Source organism: Herpailurus yagouaroundi, unplaced genomic scaffold (genome assembly GCF_014898765.1).
Source record: "Herpailurus yagouaroundi ecotype Mexico unplaced genomic scaffold, PumYag 438, whole genome shotgun sequence".
Taxonomy (NCBI): Eukaryota; Metazoa; Chordata; class Mammalia; order Carnivora; family Felidae; genus Herpailurus; species Herpailurus yagouaroundi.
In genome coordinates, this window is record NW_024412655.1 from 21,055 (window position 1) to 40,759 (window position 19,705).

Sequence of the window (19,705 nt, forward strand, 5' to 3'; positions counted from 1 at the left end):
GGGCTCCAAGGGAGGTGTGGCTCCTGTGAGAGCTCCAAGGGGGGCTGTGGCTCGTGTGGCTGCTTCTCTTCCAGCTGTGGGTCATCCTGCAGCTGGTCCAGCTGCTGTGTCCCCGTTTGCTGCCAGTGCAAAATGTGAGGTGCTGACCACAGGCTCAGGTGGCTCCCGCCAATCCAGGCTCCCTGGCCGTGAGTGGTGACACATCCCGTACCCTCAACACACAGTCCTGTGTCCCTCCCCTTCAGGAGTGATGCAGACTGAATCTTCAGGACGGGAGATCCTGTTCCACGTTTCCTGATGGACACAGGGATTTCTCTCACACTCTCTGAACCATGCAAGGATTCACTACTATACTCTAACAACCAAGAGGAAACTTCCTCCTTGCCGGCTCAACTCTGCCATCTGCAGGCTCCTCGGGGAATAAGCCCCAGAAAAACCACACCCCACCCCACCCCCAACACACACAGCCTGGGTCCCAGAGCTGCCCTAGCCATCCCCCTTTCAACCTCTTCCTGCTCAGCCCTCCTCCCCACACGACCTCGGGCTGGCACTGCCCAGACCCACTCCACACCCCGCCCCTCCTCTCTGGGCATCTCCCCGGCCACCAGCTCGTCTGACTCTTGGTCTGATAAATTCGACTCTGAGATTTACGAAGTTCTAAACAAACAGATTCTCCAAGGACAAGCCTCCTTCTTACAGCAGTGGTAGAAACCAGGGTGCACGGGGTCAGTACATGCAGACCCTTTTATTCAGAGTTTATCCAGGACACAGGACACTGGATGTTCATAGATTTTGTGAACAAAGTTGGTTAACGCAAAACTACCTAGAAGAGGATGGGATTAGCAGCCACCTAAAACTGTAAAAGTGACACTTGTCTGTGTAATGTGGATACGTTTGATATATTCCGGGCTGCCGGGATTCCCAGCAGATGGGTTCTTAACAACCTGGGAACGTGGTGGTGTTACTATGTAACGGGGAAAAAGCAGGACACGGAGCATGTGAACACAGCTATGTGTGCCCCACCACGGATGAGGTGGGGTTCTTTAATTTTCTTATTTGTAATATCAAAACTGAATAAGCTTCAACAAACACACCGAGGTGGGGCGCCATGGGCAGTCCTCAGTGAGACACGGGTGCCACTCACACAGGCACAAAAGTTCAGTGAGCTGCGAACTTTTCAGACACTACATTTTCCCACCTCAAATCCAAAGCAAAACACAAAATGAAAATAAAACATGAAGGTGCTCTTAAGTGACACACGAAGAAACAGCTGGTGCCCAGGTCCTGGTGGACACCATGGGCAAGTCCTTTATCTGGTTTGACCAGAATATAAAGAAGAATTACAGGCCAATATCCCTGATGAACATGGATGCAAAAATTCTCAACAAGATACTAGCAAATCAAATTCAACAGTATATTAAAAGAATTATTCACCATGATCAAGTGGGATTCATTCTGGGCTGCAGGGCTGGTTCAATATTCACGAATCAATTAATGTGATACATCACATTAATAGAAGAAAGGATAAGGACCTTTCTTTATCCTTTAATAGAAAAAAGGATAAGAACCTGATCTTGTTAATAGATGCAGACAAAACATTTGGCAAAAACACAGCATCCTTTCTTAATAAAAACGCCCAAGAAAGTCGGTACAGAAGGAACATACCTTAACATCATAGAAGCCATATATGAAAGGCCCACAGCTAATATCATCTTCAATGGGGAAAAACCGAGAACTTTCCCCCTGAGATCAGGAACAAGACAGGGATATCCACTCTCACCACTGTTGTTTAACATAGTATTGGAAGTCCTAGCCTCAGTAATCAGATAGCAAAACAAAATAACAGGCATCCAAATTGGAAATAAATAAACGTTAAAAAATTAAAAAAAAAAAGGGGGGGGGTGCCTGGGTGGCTTGGTCGGTTAAGCATCCGACTTCGGCTCAGGTCATGGTCTCACAGTCCGTGAGTTTGAGCCCCGCATCAGGCTCTGTGCTGACAGCTCAGAGCCTGGAGCCTGTTTCGGGTTCTGTGTGTCCCTCTCTCTCTGCCCCTCCCCTGTTCATGCTCTGTCTCTCTCTGTCTCAAAAATAAATAAACGTTAAAAAAAAATTTTAAGGCATCCAAATTGGCAAAGAAGTGTCAAACATTCACTTTTCACAGATGACATGATACTCAACATGGAAAACCCAAAAGACTCCACCAAAAAGCTGCTAGAACTGACACATGAATTCAGCAAAGTCACAAGATATAAAATCAATGTACAGAAAGCAGCAGCATTTCTATACACCAATAATGAAGCAACAGAAAGAGAAATCAAAAAATCAGTACTATTTACAATTGCACCAAGAACCATAAAATACCTAGGAATAAACCTAACCAAAGATGTAAAAGATCTGTATGCTGAAAACTATAGAAAACCTATGAAATTGAAGAAGACACAAAGAAATGGAAAAACATTCCATGCTCATGAATTGGAAGAACAAATATTGTTAAAATGTCGATACTACCCAAAGCAATCTACACATTCAATGCAATCCCAATCAAAATTGCACCAGCATTCCTTTCAGAGCTAGAACAAACAATCCTAAAATTTGTATGGAACCACAAAAGACCCCAAATAGTCAAAGTAATGTTGAAAAAGAAAACCAAAGTGGGAGGCATCACAATCCCGGGCTTTAGCCTATACTACAAAGTTGTAATCATCAAGACAGTATGGTATTGTCACAAAAACAGACACATAGACCAACGGAATAGAATAGAAAACCCAGAATGGGACCCACAAATATATTGCCAACTAATCTTTGACAAACCAGGAAAAAATATCCAATGGAAAAAAAGTCCTTTTAGCAAATGGTGATGGGAGAACTGGACAGCAACTTGACATGCAGAAAAATGAAACTGGACCACTCTCTTATACCACACACAAAAATAAACTCAAAATGGATGAAAGACCTAAATGTGAGACAGAAAACCATCAAAACGCTAGGAGAAAACAAGACCTCGGCCACAGCAACTTTTTACTCTACACATCTCCAAAGGCAAGAGAAATTAACTATTGGGACCTCATCAAGATAAAAAGCTTCTGCACAGCAAAGGAAACAATCAACAAAACGAAAAGACAACCGACAGAATGGGAGAAGATATTAGCAAATGACATATCAGATTTTAGTATCCAAAATCTATAAACAACTTACCAAACTCAACACCCAGAAAACAAATAATCTAGTAAAGAAATGGGCAGGAGACATGAACAGACGCTTTTCCAAAGACATCCAGATGGCCAACAGACACATGAAAAGATGCTCAACGTTGCTCATCACCAGGGAAATACAAATCAAAACCACACTGAGATACCACTTCATACTGGTCAGTGTGGCTAAAATTAACAACTGAGGAAATAATAGATGTTGGCGAGGATGTAGAGAAATGGGAACACTCTTGCAATGTTGGTGGGAATGCAAACTGTGCAGTCACTCTGGAAAACAGTGTGGAGGTTCCTCAAAAAAATTAAAAATAGAATTTCCCTATGACCCAGCAATAGCACCACTAGGAATTTATCCAAAGGATACAGGAGTGCTGACTCATAGGGGAACATGTACCCCAATGTTTATAGCAGTGCTTTCAACAATAGCCAAATTATGGAAAGAGCCCAAATTTCCATCAACTGATGAATGGATAAAGAAGATGTGCTTTATACATACAATGGAATACTACTCGGCAATGAGAAAGAATGAAATCCTGCCATTTGCAACAATGTGGATGAAACTGAAGAGTATTATGCTAAGTGAAATAAGTCAGAGAAAGGCAGATATACGTTTTCACTCATATGTGGAACTTGAGAAACTTAACAGAAGACCATTGGGAAAGGGAGGGGGATTTTCTGTTGAAAAGAGTTTCAAACAGAGAGGGAGGCAAACCATAAGAGACTCTTAAATACAAAGAACGAACTGAGGTTTGATGGGGAGGGGGGGAAGGATAAAATGGGTGATGGGCATTGAGGAGAGCACTTGTCGGGATGAGCACTGGGTGTTGTCTGTTAAGCAATGAATCATGGGAATCTATGTATAGAGCACACTGTATACACTGTATATTAGCTAACTTGACAATAAATTATATTTATAATTAATTATTTAAACACACACACACACACAAATAATAGTAGTATTCTGAGAGAAAACCTAACCCTAACCCAAACCCTCAGCCTAGCCCCTGAACCCAAAGCCTAAGCCTGATCCTCACCCTAATCCTCCCCTTCAACTCAGTCCTCTGGGGAGGTCTCTGTACCACAGATAGGCCCCAACCATCTCCTGGGCCCTAACCCTAACCGTAGCCATGGCTCTGGCCCTGACCTGAACCCTACCCCTTGATCTGAGGGAAACCAAGATTTGGTATACACAGAGGATGGAATATTACTCAGCCACAAAAAAGAATGAAATCTTGCCATCTGCAACGACATGGCTAGAGCTAGAGTATAATGCTAAGCAAAATAAGTCAGTCAGAGAAAGAAAAATATTGTATGATCTCACTCACATGTGGAATTTAAGACACAAAACAAATGAGCCAAGGGGGGAGAAAAGACACAAACCAAGAGGCAGACTCTTCATTTTAGAGGACACGCTGATGGTCACCAGAGGGGAGGTGTGGGGGGGGGGGGCGTGGGATGGGCGGTGGGGATTAAGGAGGGCACTTGTGATGGTGTGTGGAAGTGTTGAATCACTAAATTGTACATCTGACACTAACACAATACTGTGTGTTAACTACACTTCAATAAAAAAGGGAAAAATAGAGATATTTTGTACTGTTTGTTACCAAAATGAGATCCTATTACGCTTGTGCCTCTACATCTACTTTCCTGACTAACTAATGCCTTGGGGAAATTTCTCTAACTCAACTGGTATGGCTAATTTAATGTTTCTGAAAGGTTTTATTATTGGTTTCCAATTTGGTGATATTTTTTGCCAATGCATATGTGTGTGTGTGTGTGTGTGTGTGTGTGTGTGTGTGTGTGTATTAGGTGTGTGTTTCTATTTGCTTTTACTTTTAGTCATTTCAAGGCCAATTGTGTTGATATTACCTAATTTTATTAAATTCTGCTTTGAAAAACTGTACCAACTTCTGCCCCCAAGAACAATGTATAAGAGCACCTTTTCCCCTATGTCACTAACAACAGGTGTCACAGGTATCATGTATTCTTTACTTTGCTTTTACCTGACTACTGGTGGATTTGACCCACTTGTCCATGTGTAGGAGCCACCCATGCCATACATACTGGAGCCAGTGAGTGAGTCCAGCGAGGTCTCAGGACACAAGATCAAGACACAAAAACTGATTGTAAGTCTATTCACTTCCCATGAACAATCTGAACATGAAAGTAAGAAAATAACTTCAGGAGGAGCCAAGATGGCAGAACAGCATGGAAGTTTTTGTGTGTCTTGCGTCTGTGAAACACAGCCAGACCAACACTAAACCATCCTCCACACCTAGAAAACTGATCTGAGGATTAACACAACAATCTGCACAATGTGAACCACAGAATTCAACAGGTACGTGGCTCGGAGAGGTGAAGGGGGGAGAGAGAAGCTGCGGAGGACAGAGAGCCGCTTTTGTGTGCAGAGAGAGGATAGGGGAGGGGGGAGAATATGGGAAAAGCACCGCCCCCAAAGCAGCTGGAGAGAAAGTGGAAAAGTGGAAACAGCCACAGGGACTGACCTAGAAAGGGAGAAGGGAGAAAGGAGAAAAGAGGGGGCTTAAATTCCATTAATACTGTAAACAGGGGGAGCACAGAGTCTGAAACTCCACAGCTCGATACCTGGCGGTGCTCTGGTGGGAAGGGCGAATCCCCAGGAGCAGAGTGGAGTCCGGGGTTCTTCAGGCCACACAGGAAGAGGCGGTTCCCCTGCCGGAGGACACCTGGTAGAGGCTGTGTGGGTCCCCCAAAGGCAAGGCCCCCGTGGACCCAGGAGCACAACCACATTCACTGGTGCTGGAACAAGGTCGTGGGGGGGGGGGGGGTGAGGCCTGGTACCAGATGCATGTTGTGATTTGCCATAATCCCTGAAGTGCTGCTGCTACACTGCCTCACAAACTTTTTCTGGGGTGGGCTGGCACCCGGCCGCAGTCTCTGGGCAGCAGCAGCAGCAGCCCAGTCCTGCAAACTTTCCTGGGTGCAGCAGGCACCAACCATTCCTCAGTGAGACCCTCCCGCAGAGGGGAACAGGTGAAAGCCGCAGTCCCTCAGAAGTAAGGGGTCAGGAAAAACAGCCGCAGCTGAGACAAAACTCAGGAGGAAGGTGCTGCCTGGGGCTCGGTCACGGACAGTGTAAAAGCGGGGAGCGGACAGAAGCTGAACACAAAGGACGGGGCATGATTGCTGATCGGGGAGAACAGAGTTCGGATACTAGAGACTGGGTAGCTGGGTGACGCCATTTTCAGCACGCCTGTGCATGTGCATACACACCCACAAGCCCCACGGCAATCCACCCCAGTAGGCTAGCAGCGCCATCTAGTGGAGAACAGAAGCGTTACACTAAGCTCCGCTCAGCTGGGCCAACCTCACTCTTCAGGAACACAAGTCTCTCCGTCTGCTTAGTTTACGGACTATAAAGCGCTTCATAGTTTGACTTCTAGGGGAAATCAAAGTGATTTCAGTCATATTTCAGTCTGTTCGCTGGTCCATCTATTCAATTTTCTTTCTTTCTCTTTTTTCAGTTTTCTCCTTTCTGTTTCTTTTCTTTTTTTTTGAATACAGAAAGAGAAAAAAATACATTTTTATTTTCAATTTTTATTAGAAATATTTTTCCTTAATTTTTTCTACTATACTTTTTTCTTTTGTATAATTTTTTTCAAATTCTTTTTTGCTTCCATCATTTCATTTTAGTCTACTTCAGTGTATTCATTTTTTTTCAAATTTTCAAGTGATTTTCAAGTGTCTTTTTTTTCTTTCCCCTTTTTTCTCTAATCTATCAAGCCCCTTTCAACACCCAGACCAAAACACACCTAGGATTAAGCATCATTTATTCGATTTTGTGTGTGTGTGTGTCTGTTTGTTTTTAATTTTTAATTTTAATATTTTCTTTTTTTTTTACCTCATTAATTACTTCTTCCCTTCAAAAGGATGAAATGGAGGAATTCACCCCAAAAGAAAAGCAGGAAGAAATGACAGCCAGGGACTTAACCAACACAGATACAAGCAAGATATCTGAACCAGAATTTAGAATCATGATAATAAGAATACTAGCTGAAGTTGAAAATAGATTAGAATCCTTTTCTGTGGAAATAAAAGAAGTAAAACTAGTCAGAATGAAATTAAAAATGCTATAACTGAGCTGCAATCTAGAATGGATGCCACAGTGGCAAGGATGGATAAGGCAGAACAGAGAATCAGCAATATAGAGGACAAACTTGTGAATAATGAAACAGAAAAAAAGAGGGAGATTAAGGCAAAAGAGCACGATTTAAGAATTAGAGATATCAGTGACTCATTAAAAAGGAACAACATCAGAATCATAGGGGTCCCAGAAGAGGAAGAGAGAGAGAAATAGGGGTAGGAGGGTTATGTGAGCAAATCATAGCAAAAAAACTTTCCTAACCTGGGGAAAGACACAGACATCAAAATCCAGGAAGCACAGAGGACCCCATTAGATTCAACAAAAACCAACCATCAACAAGGCATAACATAGTCAAATTCACAAAATACTCAGGCAAGGAGAGAATCATGAAAGCAGCAAGAGATAAAAAGTCCTTAACCTACAAGGGAAGACAGATCAGGTTTGCAGCAGAACTACCCACAGAAACGTGGCAGGCCAAAAAGGAGTGGCAGGATATATTCAATGTGCTGAATCAGAAAAATATGCAGCCAAGAACTCTTTATCCAGCAAGACTGTCATTCAAAATAGAAGGAGAGATAAAAAGTTTCCCAGACAAACAAAAATTAAAGGAGTTTGTGACCACTAAACCAGCCCTGCAAGAAATTTTAAGGGGGACTCTCTGAGGGGAGAAAAGATGGGAAAAAAACCCAAATAAATAAAGACCAAAGCAACAAAGACTAGAAAGGACCAGAGAACGCCACCAGAAACTCCAGCTCTATGAGCAACATAATGGCAATAAATTCATATCTTTCAGTACTCACTCTAAATGTCAATGGACTAAATGCTCCAATCAAAAGACATAGGGTAACAGAATGGATAAGAAAACAAGATCTATCTATATGCTGTTTACAAGAGACCCACTTTAGACCTAAACACACCTTCAGATTGAAAATAAGGGGATGGAGAACCATCTATCATGCTAATGGTCGACAAAAGAAAGCCAGAGTATCCATACTTACATCAGACAATCTAGACTTTAAAATGAAGACTGTATCAAGAGATTAAGAAGGCATCATATCATAATTAAGGGGTCTATCCACCAAGAAGACCTAACAATTGTAAACATTTATGTGCCAAATGTGGGAGAACCCAAATATATCAATCAATTAATCACAAACATAAAGAAATGCACTGATAGTAATACCATAATAGTAGGGGACTGCCACACCCACTCACAGCAATGGACAGATCATCTAATCAAAAAATCAACAAGGAAACAATGCCTTTGAATGACACATGGGACCAGATGGACTTAACAGATATATTCAGAACATTTCATCCTAAAGCAGCAGAATATACATTCCTCTCCAGTGCACATGGAACGTTCTCCAGAATAGACCGCATACTGGGACACAAATCAGCCCTCAACAAGTACAAAAAGATCGAGATCATACCATGCATATTTTCAGACCACAACACTATGAAACTCGAAATCAACCACGAGAAAAAATTTGGAAAGGTAACAAATACTTGGAGACTAAAGAACGTCCTACTAAAGAATGAATGGGCTAACCAAGAAGTTAAAGAGAAAATTAAAAAGTTCATGGAACCAATGAAAATGATAACACCACAACCCAAAACCTCTGGGACGCAGGAAAGGTGGTCATAAGAGGAAAGTGTATAGCAATCCAGGCCTTCCTAAAGAAGGAAGAAAGATCTCAGATACACGACCTAACCTTACACCTTAAAGAGCTTGAAAAAGAACAGTAAATAAAACCCAAAACCAGCAGAAGACAGGAAATAATAAAGATTAGAGCAGAAATTAATGCTATTGAAACCAAACCAAACCAAAACAAAACAAAACAAAACAAAACAAAACAAAAAAAAAAAACAGATCAATGAAACCAGAAGCTGGTTCTTTGAAAGAATTAACAAAATTGATAAACCACTAGCCAGTTTGATCAAAAAGAAAAAGGAAAGGACCCAAATAAATAAAATCAAGAAAGAAAGAGGAGAGGTGATGACCAACACAGCAGAAATAATAATAATAAGAGAATATTATGAGCAATTATATGCCAACAAAATGGGCAATCTGGAAGAAATGGACAAATTCCTAGAAACATATACACTACCAAAACTGAAACAGGAAGAAATAGAAAATTTGAATAGACCCATAACCAGTAAAGAAAGCGAATTAGTAATCAAAAATATCCCAAAAAACGAGAGTCCAGGGCCAGATGGCTTTCCAGGGGAATTCCAGCAAACATTTAAGGAAGAGTTAATACCTATTCTCTTGAAGCTGTTCCAAAAAATAGAAATGGAAGGAAAACTTCCAAACTCTTCCTATGAAGCCAGAATTACCTTTATTCCAAAACCAGAGACCCCACTCAAAAGGAGAACTATAGACCAATTTCCCTGATGAATATGGATGCAAAACTCCTCAACAAGATATTAGCCAACCAGATCCAACAATACATTAAAAATTATTCACCACCACCAAGTGGGATTGATACCTGGGATGCAGGGCTGGTTCAACATCCACAAAACAATCAATGTGATTCATCACATCAATAAAAGAAAGGACAAGAACTACATGATCCTCTCAATACATGCAGAGAAAGCATTTGACAAAATACAGCATCCTTTCTTGATAAAAACCCTCAAGAAAGTGGGGATAGAAGGATCATACCTCAAGATCATAAAAGCCATATACGAAAGACCCAACGCTAATAATATCCTCAATGGGGAAAAACTGAGAGCTTTCCCCCTAAGGTCAGGAACAAGGCAGGGATGTCCACCCTTGCCACTGTTATTCAACATAGTATTGGAAGTCTTAGCATCTGCAATCAGACAACACAAAGAAATAAAAGGCATCCAAGTAGGCCAGGAGGAGGTCAAGCTTTCACTCTTCACAGATGACATGATACTCTATATGGAAAACCCAAAAGATTCCACCAAAAAACTTCTAGAACTGATTCATGAATTCAGCAAAGTTGCAGGATATGAAATCAATGCACAGAAATCGGTTGCATTCCTATACACCAACAATGAAGCAACAGAAAGGGAAATCAAGGAATCTATCCCGTTTACAATTGCACCAAACACCATAAAATACCTAGGAATAAATCTAACCAAAGAGGTGAAAAATCTATACACTGAAAACTATAGAAAGCTTATGAAAAAAATTGAAGACCCAAAAAACGGAAAAAGATTCCATGCTCCATAGGAAGAACAAATATCGTTAAAATGTCGATACTACCCAAAGCAATCTACACATTCAATGCACTCCCTACCGAAATAACACCAGCATTCTTCACAGAGCTAGAACAAATACTCCTAAAATTTTTATTGAACCAGAAAAGATCCCAAAGCAATCTTGAAAAAGAAAACCAAAGCAGGAGGCATCACAATCCTGGATTTCAAGCTATATTACAAAGCAGTAATCATCAAGACAGTATGGTACTGGCACAAAAACAGACACATAGATCAATGGAATAGAACAGAGAATGCAGAAATGGACCCACAAATGTATGGCCAACTAATCTTTGACAAAGCAGGAAAGAATATACAATGGAATAAAGACAGTATCTTCAGCAAGTGGTGCTGGGAAAACTGGACAGCGACATGCAGAAGAATGAACCTGGACCACTTGCTTACACCATACACAAAATAAACTCAAAATGGATGAAAGACCTAAATATAAGACAGGAAGCCATCAAAATCCTCGAGGAGACAGTAGGCAAAAGCCTCTTTGATCTTGGCCACAGCAACTTCTTACTCCACATGTCTCCAGAGGCAAGGGAAACAAAAGCAAAAATGAACTATTGGGACCTCATCAACATAAAAACCTTCTGCACAGCAAAGGAAACAATTAGCAAAACTAAAAGGCAACTGATGGAATGGGAGAAGATATTTGTAAATGGCATATCAGATAAAGGGTTAGTATCCAAAATCTATAAAGAACTTATCAAACTCAATGCCTAAAAAACAAACAATCCAGTGAAAAAAAATGGGCAAAAGACACGAACAGACACTTCTCCAAAGAAGACATCCAGATGGCCAACTGACACATGAAAAAATGCTCCACATCACTCATCATCAGGGAAATACACATAAAAACCACAAAGAGATACCACCTTACACCTGTCAGAATGGCTAACATTAGCAACTCAGGAAACAACAGATGTTGAAAAGGATGTGGAGAAAGAGGATCTCTTTTGCATTATTGGTGGGAATGCAAACTGGTGCAGCCACTCTGGAAAACAGTATGGAGGTTCCTCAAAAAAAAAATTAAAAATACAAGTACCCTACAACCCAGCAATTGCACTACTAGGTATTTATCCAAGGGTTACGGGTGTGCTGTTTTGAAGGGACACATGCACCCCAATGTTTATAGCAGCACTATCAACAATAGCCAAATATGGAAAGAGCCCAAATGTCCATTGATGGATGAATGGATAAAGAAGATATGGTATGTATATACAATGGAGTATTACTTGGCAATCAAAAAGAATGAAGTCTTGTCATTTGCAACTACATGGATGGAACTAGAGGGTATTATGCTAAGCAAAATTAGCCAGTCAGAGAAAGACAAGTATCATATGACTTCACTCATATGAGGACTTTAAGACACAGAAAAGATGAACATAAGGGAAGGAAAGCAAAAATAATATAAAAACAGGGAGGGGACAAAACATAAGAGACTCTTAAATATGGAGAACAAACACAGGGTTACTGGAGGGGTTGTGGGAGGGGGGATGGGCTAAATGGATAAGGGGCACTAAGGAATCTACTCCTGAAATCATTGTTGCACTATGTGCTAACTAATTTGGATGTAAACTTAAAAAATAAAATTAATTTTTAAAAAATATAGAAAAGAACTTCAAGATGCCTGGGTGGCTCAGGCAGTTAAGTGTCTGACTCTTGGTTTTGGCTCAGGTCATGATCCCAGGGTTGTGGTTCTCTCTGTCCATGTCTCTCTGCCCCTCCTCCACTCCCTCTCAAAATAAATAAATACACTTAAAAAAAAAAGTTCATATGGAAACTCAAGAGACCTTGAGTAGCCAAAACAATGTTTAAAAAGAAGAGCAGAGGGGTGCCTGGGTGGCTCAGTTGGTTGAGCATCCGACTTCGGCTCAGGTCATGATCTCGCGACTCGTGAGTTCGAGCCCCACATCAGGCTCTGTGCTGACAGCTTGGAGCCTGGAGCCTGTTTTAGATTCTGTGTGTGTGTCTCTCTCTGCCCCTAACCCACTCGCATTCTGTCTCTGTCTCTCTCAAAAATAAATAAACATTAAATTTTTTTTTTAAAAAAAGAAGAGCAGAGTTGGGGCTCCACATTTCCTGATTTCAAAGCCACAGTGATGAAGACAGTGTAGCACTGGCTTAACGACAGACACACAGACCAATGGGATAGGACAGAGAGCCCAGACATACACGGCCAGGTTTTGACAAGGGAGTCCAGATCAGAGGGAAAGGACCGTCTCTTCAGCATATGATGCTGGGGAAACTGAACAGTCACATGCAAGGGAATAGTCAGAGCCTTACTTTACTCCATATGAAAAAGTTAACTCAAAATGGATCAAAAGCCCAAATTTAAGAGTTAAAACTAAAATTCTTGGAAAAAGACTTGGGGCAAATCTTCACAAACTTGGGTCTGCCAGCGGTTTCTCAGATGTGACACCACAAGCACAGGCAACAGTAGACAAATTGGACTTCATCAAAATTTTAAGATTTCGTGCAGCAAAGGACTTGGTCCAGACAGTGAAGCGACAGCCTCCAGATGAAGGAAATACCTATGGATCGAGAACTGATAAGGGTCAAGTGTCCAGAATACATGGAGAACTCTTTCATCTCAAAAATACAAAGACAGAGAGGGGCACCTGGGGGGCTCAGTCAGTTGAGCGTCCAACTTCAGCTCAGGTCATGATCTCATGGTTCGAGGGTTTGAGCCCCGCCTCAGGCTCTGTGCTAACAGCTCAGATCCCGGAGCCTGCTTCCGATTCTGTGTCTCCCTCTCTCTCTGCCCATTCCCCCTGCTTGTGCTCTCTCTCTCTCTCTCAAAAATAAAATAAACATTTAAGAAAGATACAAAGATAACACAACTAAAACATGGGCAAAGGATCTTCATAAGTATTTCTCTGAAGAAGACATACAGAAGGCCAACAAGCACATGAAACTGTTCCCGACATCATTCGCATCAGAACCACAGAGTGCACCATTCCACCCTCACTAGGATGGCCACGATATGAAAGGGGACATAATAGCAGACACTGGACATAATGGAACCCCCTTAGCTGCTGGTGGGAATGTGAGTCGATGCAGCCAGGCAGTTCCTCCAAAAGTTAAACCTGAAGCCATCGCATGACCCAGGAAGTCCACCCCAGGCATCCATCCAAGAGAAATGACAACATCCATCCACAGAGGGACGTGCACTCAGTCACTCAGAGCACCATAATTCACAACAGCCAGATGTCCATCAGTGGACGGACAGATTAAAAAGATGTAGTTTATCCATAAGATGAAATACTATTGCTAAACAATGTACAATAAAAATAAATGATGCACAAGATAGAGGAGGCTCAGAACATCACACTCAGCGGAAGGAACCAATGACAAAAGACCGCGGATTATAGCATTTCATTTTTGCATAATTTCCCAAACAGGCGAACATATAGAGGCAGAAAGAAATGAGTGGCTGCATAAGGCGGGGCCGGGGGAGGGTGAATGGGAGGTGGGAGCTAGAGAGTATGGGGTTTCTTTCTGAGGTGGTGCACGTGCTCCACAATTGATGACAGTGGCACAACTAGGAACACACGAGAAACCACTCAGCTGTGCGCCCTCAGTGGGTGAACTGTATGGTGCGCGAATTTTATCCCAACCAGCCATTACCAAAGAAGAAGAAGTCATCAGAGAGACTGAGGGTCGGTGAAGAGGGTCTGGTGTCCCTGGACTGAGGGTCCTGGTGAGGTCAGGGCACAGGAGAGTAGGGGGAGTGGGGGAGGGGCTGCACTTGTTAAGAGCAAAGTTAAGGAGACCACCAGCCGAGGGCAGAGGAGGTAAAGAAACTGAAAAGGCCTGGAAGGATGGTCCACTTGCACAAAGAAATCACCAGGAATCAACCCAGAAACTGTTGGAGAGCATGGCCTTGAGTCAGCAGCCAACACCCCACCTGCAGCCATAACCGAGGCCAAGCTGCAGGGTCCTGGCAGGGGGCAGCCTGGACCACGTCGCCCTACAGTCGGCGTCAGCTCCCAAGCTCAGCATTGGGACTTGTCATTTGCATAATTCAGTCTCTATCCTTTTATTTTTGTGTCCAAAGATAAGCCCAGTTCCAAAAGCCTGGTGGGAATGACAGACTGAAATCTCCCTCCGTAACTCCATTGTTGACCATTTCCCTGGGGAACTCCTCAGGCTTCATTTTCCCAGCAACCTTCCCTGAGACCCAGTGAGCTTCTCAGCGGCTGACTGGCCTGCTGCTGGGCTCTAGGAATGTCTTCCAGCAGGTGCTTCGTGACTGCCCCATCCCCCATCTCTCCGCCTCCCCGTGAAACTCCTGCAATGGCCGTACGGTGTCCTGGTCCGGTCCTCACCCCTCCTCTTGTGGCTTCACCTTCTTGATCCCGCTCTGTGATCTGACATGTTCCTTCTGCCGCATCTTCCAGAGCACTGTTTCAGCCCCATCGCTCTCCGAGTGGTCCAGAGGCCTCACACAGGACCCTGTCCCCACACACGCAGCCTGGGCACTATCCACGTCCCCTCCAGAGGCTGCGTTTGTTAAAACAGATGTGTCTGGGGGCGCCTGGGTGGCGCAGTCGGTTAAGCGTCCGGCTTCAGCCAGGTCACGATCTCGCGGTCCGTGAGTTCGAGCCCCGCGTCGGGCTCTGGGCTGATGGCTCGGAGCCTGGAGCCTGTTTCTGATTCTGTGTCTCCCTCTCTCTCTGCCCCTCCCCCGTTCATGCTCTGTCTCTCTCTGTCCCAAAAATAAATAAATGTTGAAAAAAAATTTAAAAAAAAAAAAACAGATGTGTCTGTGCAGACGTCATTGGGTGCAAAGTCCTCGGTGCACAGTACGGTTCACTCGTGATGTCATATATCCCACGGGTTTTAACACATGTATAATGGCCTCTACTTACCACTTCGGTGCCACATGGAGTCGTTTCCTTCCGTGTTCTGCCCATTATCCCTCCCTTCCCTCCAGACCCTGAAAACCACTCATCTCTTTACTGTCTCCCCAGTTCTGCCTTTTCCGGAACGTCATGGCATTGGGATCACACAGTCTGTGGCCAACTCAGATTGGCTTCTTTCACTTAGAAAGGGGCCTTTAACGTGCCTCCGTGACTTTTCATGGCTTCATAGCTTGGTTTTTAGCACTAAATGGTATTCCATCATCTTGATGTCCCACACTTTGTCCACCACCTATTGAAGGGCACCTTGGCCACCTCCAAGTTTTGACAATTACAAACAAAGCTGCTGTAGACATCTGTGTGCAGGAGTTTGTGTGGACATGAGTTTTCAGCTCCTTTGGATAAATACTAAGGAGTGTGGTTGACAGATCCCGTGGTAAGAGTACGCTAAGTTTGGCAAGAAATGGTTAAAGTATCTTCCAGCGTCCTGCATTCCCACAGGCGGTGAGGAGTTCCTACATCCTTATCAGCACCTGCTACTATTTGTTTAGTTTTTTTTTAATCATGGTTTTCTAGTTTTCAGTGACATGACATGAAAATCCCACATAACCAACAAAAAAAAAAATCTAGAACTAATAAGAGACTGTAGCAAAGTTGCAGGATACAAGGTTAATATAGGAAGTCAACTGTTTTTTGGGGGGCACCTGGATGGCTCAGTCAGTTCAAGCATCTGACCCTTGATTTCAGCTCAGGCCATGATCTCACAGTTTGTGAGTTTGAGCCCTGCATCAACTTCTGTGCTGACAGCACAGAGCCTGCTTGGGATTCTCTCTCTCTCTCTCTCTCTCTCTCTCTCTCTCTCTCTCTCTCTCCCTCTCTCTCCTCACTCTCTCTCTCTTTCTTTCCCTCTCTCTCTCTCTCTCTCAAAAAAAAATAAACTTGAAAAAAAATGATGCTAGAACTCTTGGACATCTACATGCAAAAAAGAAAAAAAGAAAGAAAGAAGCTGTGTCCAGACCATACACTCTTCACAAAAATAAACTCAAAATGGATCACAGACCTAAATGTAAGACACAAAGCTATTAAAGTCCTAGAAGACAACAGGAAAAAATCTAGGTGATCTTGGGTTGGGTGACGATTTAGACACAACACTGAAAGCTCATCTTTGAAAGAAAGTTGTGGTAAGTTGTACTTCACTAACATGAAAGACATCTGCTCTAGGAAAGACACTCAGAGAATGACAACACAAGACACAGCCCAGGGGTAAAAGCCCAAACCACTTGTCAGATACAGGACTGGCATCCAAAATATACAAAGAACTTCTAAAATTCAACAATAGGAAAAACAAACAACTCAGCTTAAGAATGGGCGAAAGGTCCAAATGTACACACCACCCGAGAAGAAACACAGATGGCACAGGAAAAGATGTCCCACATCACATGTCATTCAGGAAATGCCGATCAAAACAACAGTGAGACACCATCGCGCACACCCGGCTGGGAATGCAAAATGGCGCATCCACTTTGGGCAATTTCTTACAAAACTAAATATGCTCTTATCTTATGATTCAGCAATCACATTCCTTGGTACTAAGGGAGTTGACAACTTATGTCCACACAAACACCTGCACATGGATGTTTACAGCAGCTTTATTCATATTGTCGAAACTTGGAAGAGGCCAAGATGTCTTTCACCAGATGAATGGATAACCTGAGAGATATCCAGACAATGAAATATTATTCCATATTAAAAAGAAATGACCTATCCAGCCATGAAAAGTCATGGAGGTATGTTAAATGTGTCTTACTAAGTGAAAAAAAATCGTCTGAAATGGCCACATACTGTGTAATCCCTATGCTGTGACATTCTAGAAAAGGCAGAACCATGGAGGCAGTAACAGGACCAGTGGCTGCCAGAGGTTGGGGGAGTAAGAGAAAGAGAGATGAACAGGCAGAGCACAGAGGATTTGGTGGCAGTGAAACTATTATTCTGGACGATACCATAGTCACAAACACATGTTATGATTTTTCAAAAACCATGTAATGTGCAACAACAGCGAGAATGGCCCTAATGCAAACCATGGGCTTTGGTTAATAATAACGTATCAGTGTTGGTTCATCACTTGCAGCAAAGGAACCATATTAACACAAGATGTTAGAAATATGGGAAATTGAGCAGTTGTGGGTAAAGGGGGTTTATGGAATCCTCTGTACTTTTCGTTGAATTTTTTCTGTAAGTGTAAAACTGCTAAAAAAGTTTATTAATTTTTTTAATCTTCATGCATGTGTACTCAACTAGCCTGAACTAGTCTTCTTCTCTTGTTTGTCTGCCATTCATCCCCCAGAAACTCCTGGTATCCAGGCTCCTCATCCCCCCAACTTGACCATCCTTAGTGTGATGCATGTTCCCTGTTGCCCTGCGGGGCCCACTTCACTTGCCAGGGCACCTGTAAGGGCTGCATTCCCACAAGATGTGGAAGGTCAGATCCCCAGTGAGGCTGTGGGTGGGATCACTCTGCTCCCCAATGTTTCCAAGTCCTTCCAGAAGTAGAGAGGACACATCCCACCTTCTTTTTCCCAGTTGTGTGGAGACAGAGACAGGGAACCCTCAATACAGGACAGGCAATGACTTGTGCTCTGTTCCATGGCTCTCTGTGGTCAGTCCTTGCCCAGGCCAGGGTCTCTGACTCTGCTCCCAACCCTCATCAAGCCCAGAGGTTCAAGGAAAGCCTGAACTTCAACTACCACCCCACCTATGACCTCTCTGCCTGCTGCCCTTGAAAAACATGCGGCTTGGAATCAAGGTTGGCAGCAGAGAAGAGGTGCTGTGTATTCAAGCTGCCATCTTCCAAGAAGGCCCTCTAAATTCTACTTCTGGATAGAGATGCAGACATGTCCAAATATTAATCAGCAGAATGCAACAGTGTATCAAAATAAAAATACACTAGGACCAAGCTGGGTTGCCTCCCCAGGCATGCAAGGATGGTTCAATGTCAGAAGCTCCAGTCAGACTAGAAAATGTAGAGATGACCACCTTCCCATGGACTAGGAAGCCCCGACATAAGAGCACAAACCAGACACAGATGCTGCACACTGATGTGTTCAGCTCACTATTTAATTAATTAAAAGGCTAACTTCATGAGGAATAAGGGGAGTCTCTACAGAAATTATGACATAATTTGCTGATTTGCAGGATCCCTTGTCAGGACCACAATCAGAGGCAAAGACAATAAGGAAAAGCGGAAGAAAAGGGGGGAAATTTTCATACCAAAGGGAGTGGTCCAGCCACGGGTGGATGGCTGGAGGCCGGGGGAAGAAGGCAGTCAGCAGGAGGCCACTGTCCAAGGGCATGGCCAAGAGCACTCAGGAGTAGTGACATCTGGTACACAGACTTAAGTTTTCCTTTTCAGTAGAGTAATCCTCTTATGTTCACCTCAGGGTTTATAACCATCCCTCCAACAAAGTAGCCTTGCATTTGCAGTGGCTGGTGGTTACTACACAGAAACCACTCCTCCCATGGAGCAAGGCTGAGGAGGAGAGCCCACTCAGAAGCTGGAAAAGTAGCTCAGGATGAACGGATGGTCTGAGTGGAGACGGGAGAAGCAGTAACAAGAGACGTTTGTGAGGTTTTCAGAAATAATCAGGTGGGAGAAGGGGTTCCTCTTAAAATACCAGGCTGGGGGCTAGATTATTCTTCTCTTGATAGTCAAGGCGGACAAACGCACGGGCAAACTGAGGCAGCACCAACATACATACACATGTCCATGCTTACAGAAAGCAACCAAAATTTCACCTCTAGGTGTCAGGATTATGGGTATTATTTTCTTTAGGTATTAATAATACCAAATATGGGCATTATTTGCTATTTCCAGTAAAGACCATGGATGACTTTTACAATCTACGCATATAAGATGAACGTTGCCAGGGAGAAGTTGGGTAGCACGGGCAAGAGCACCTGAGGTCAGCAGGGAGGGCAGGTGACCAGCACCTGGGGCTCCTAGGAAAACACCAGCATCCTGGAGTTGAGGTTCTAATTATAGGGCCCAAAACAAAAGTGGAAGGGGACAAATTTAGGAAACAAAGAAAGTGCATGCTCACCTGAGCCAGTAGGAAGGCACTGGCAGGGAGAAAAGAGGGCTTGAAAAAAAACAGGATAAACAGTCACAAGGAAGTGACCTTGTTTCCTACAAGTCCACTAGGCAGGTATGTAAAAGCCCCTGACCCGGGAGGCTCCACACCTGAACACCTCCCCTCTGCACCTGCATCTCTGAC

General features: G+C 43.3%; 1 long non-coding RNA gene across 4 annotated transcripts in view; it reads right to left on the reverse strand.

Moving 5' to 3' along the window:
* The window catches only part of LOC121022786 (uncharacterized), a 37,466-nt gene that overhangs the window by 5,108 nt on the left and 12,653 nt on the right, over positions 1-19,705 (reverse strand). The window contains exon 3 of one of the 4 annotated variants that reach the window (XR_005787108.1): positions 11-119. The exons of 1 other annotated variant lie outside the window; for it this stretch is intronic. This is a non-coding gene — a long non-coding RNA (uncharacterized LOC121022786). Of the gene's footprint in view, positions 1-10; positions 120-15,235; positions 15,281-19,705 lie in introns of those variants that run through there. 2 more of the 4 variants (XR_005787105.1, XR_005787106.1) reach the window with 2 other exon arrangements.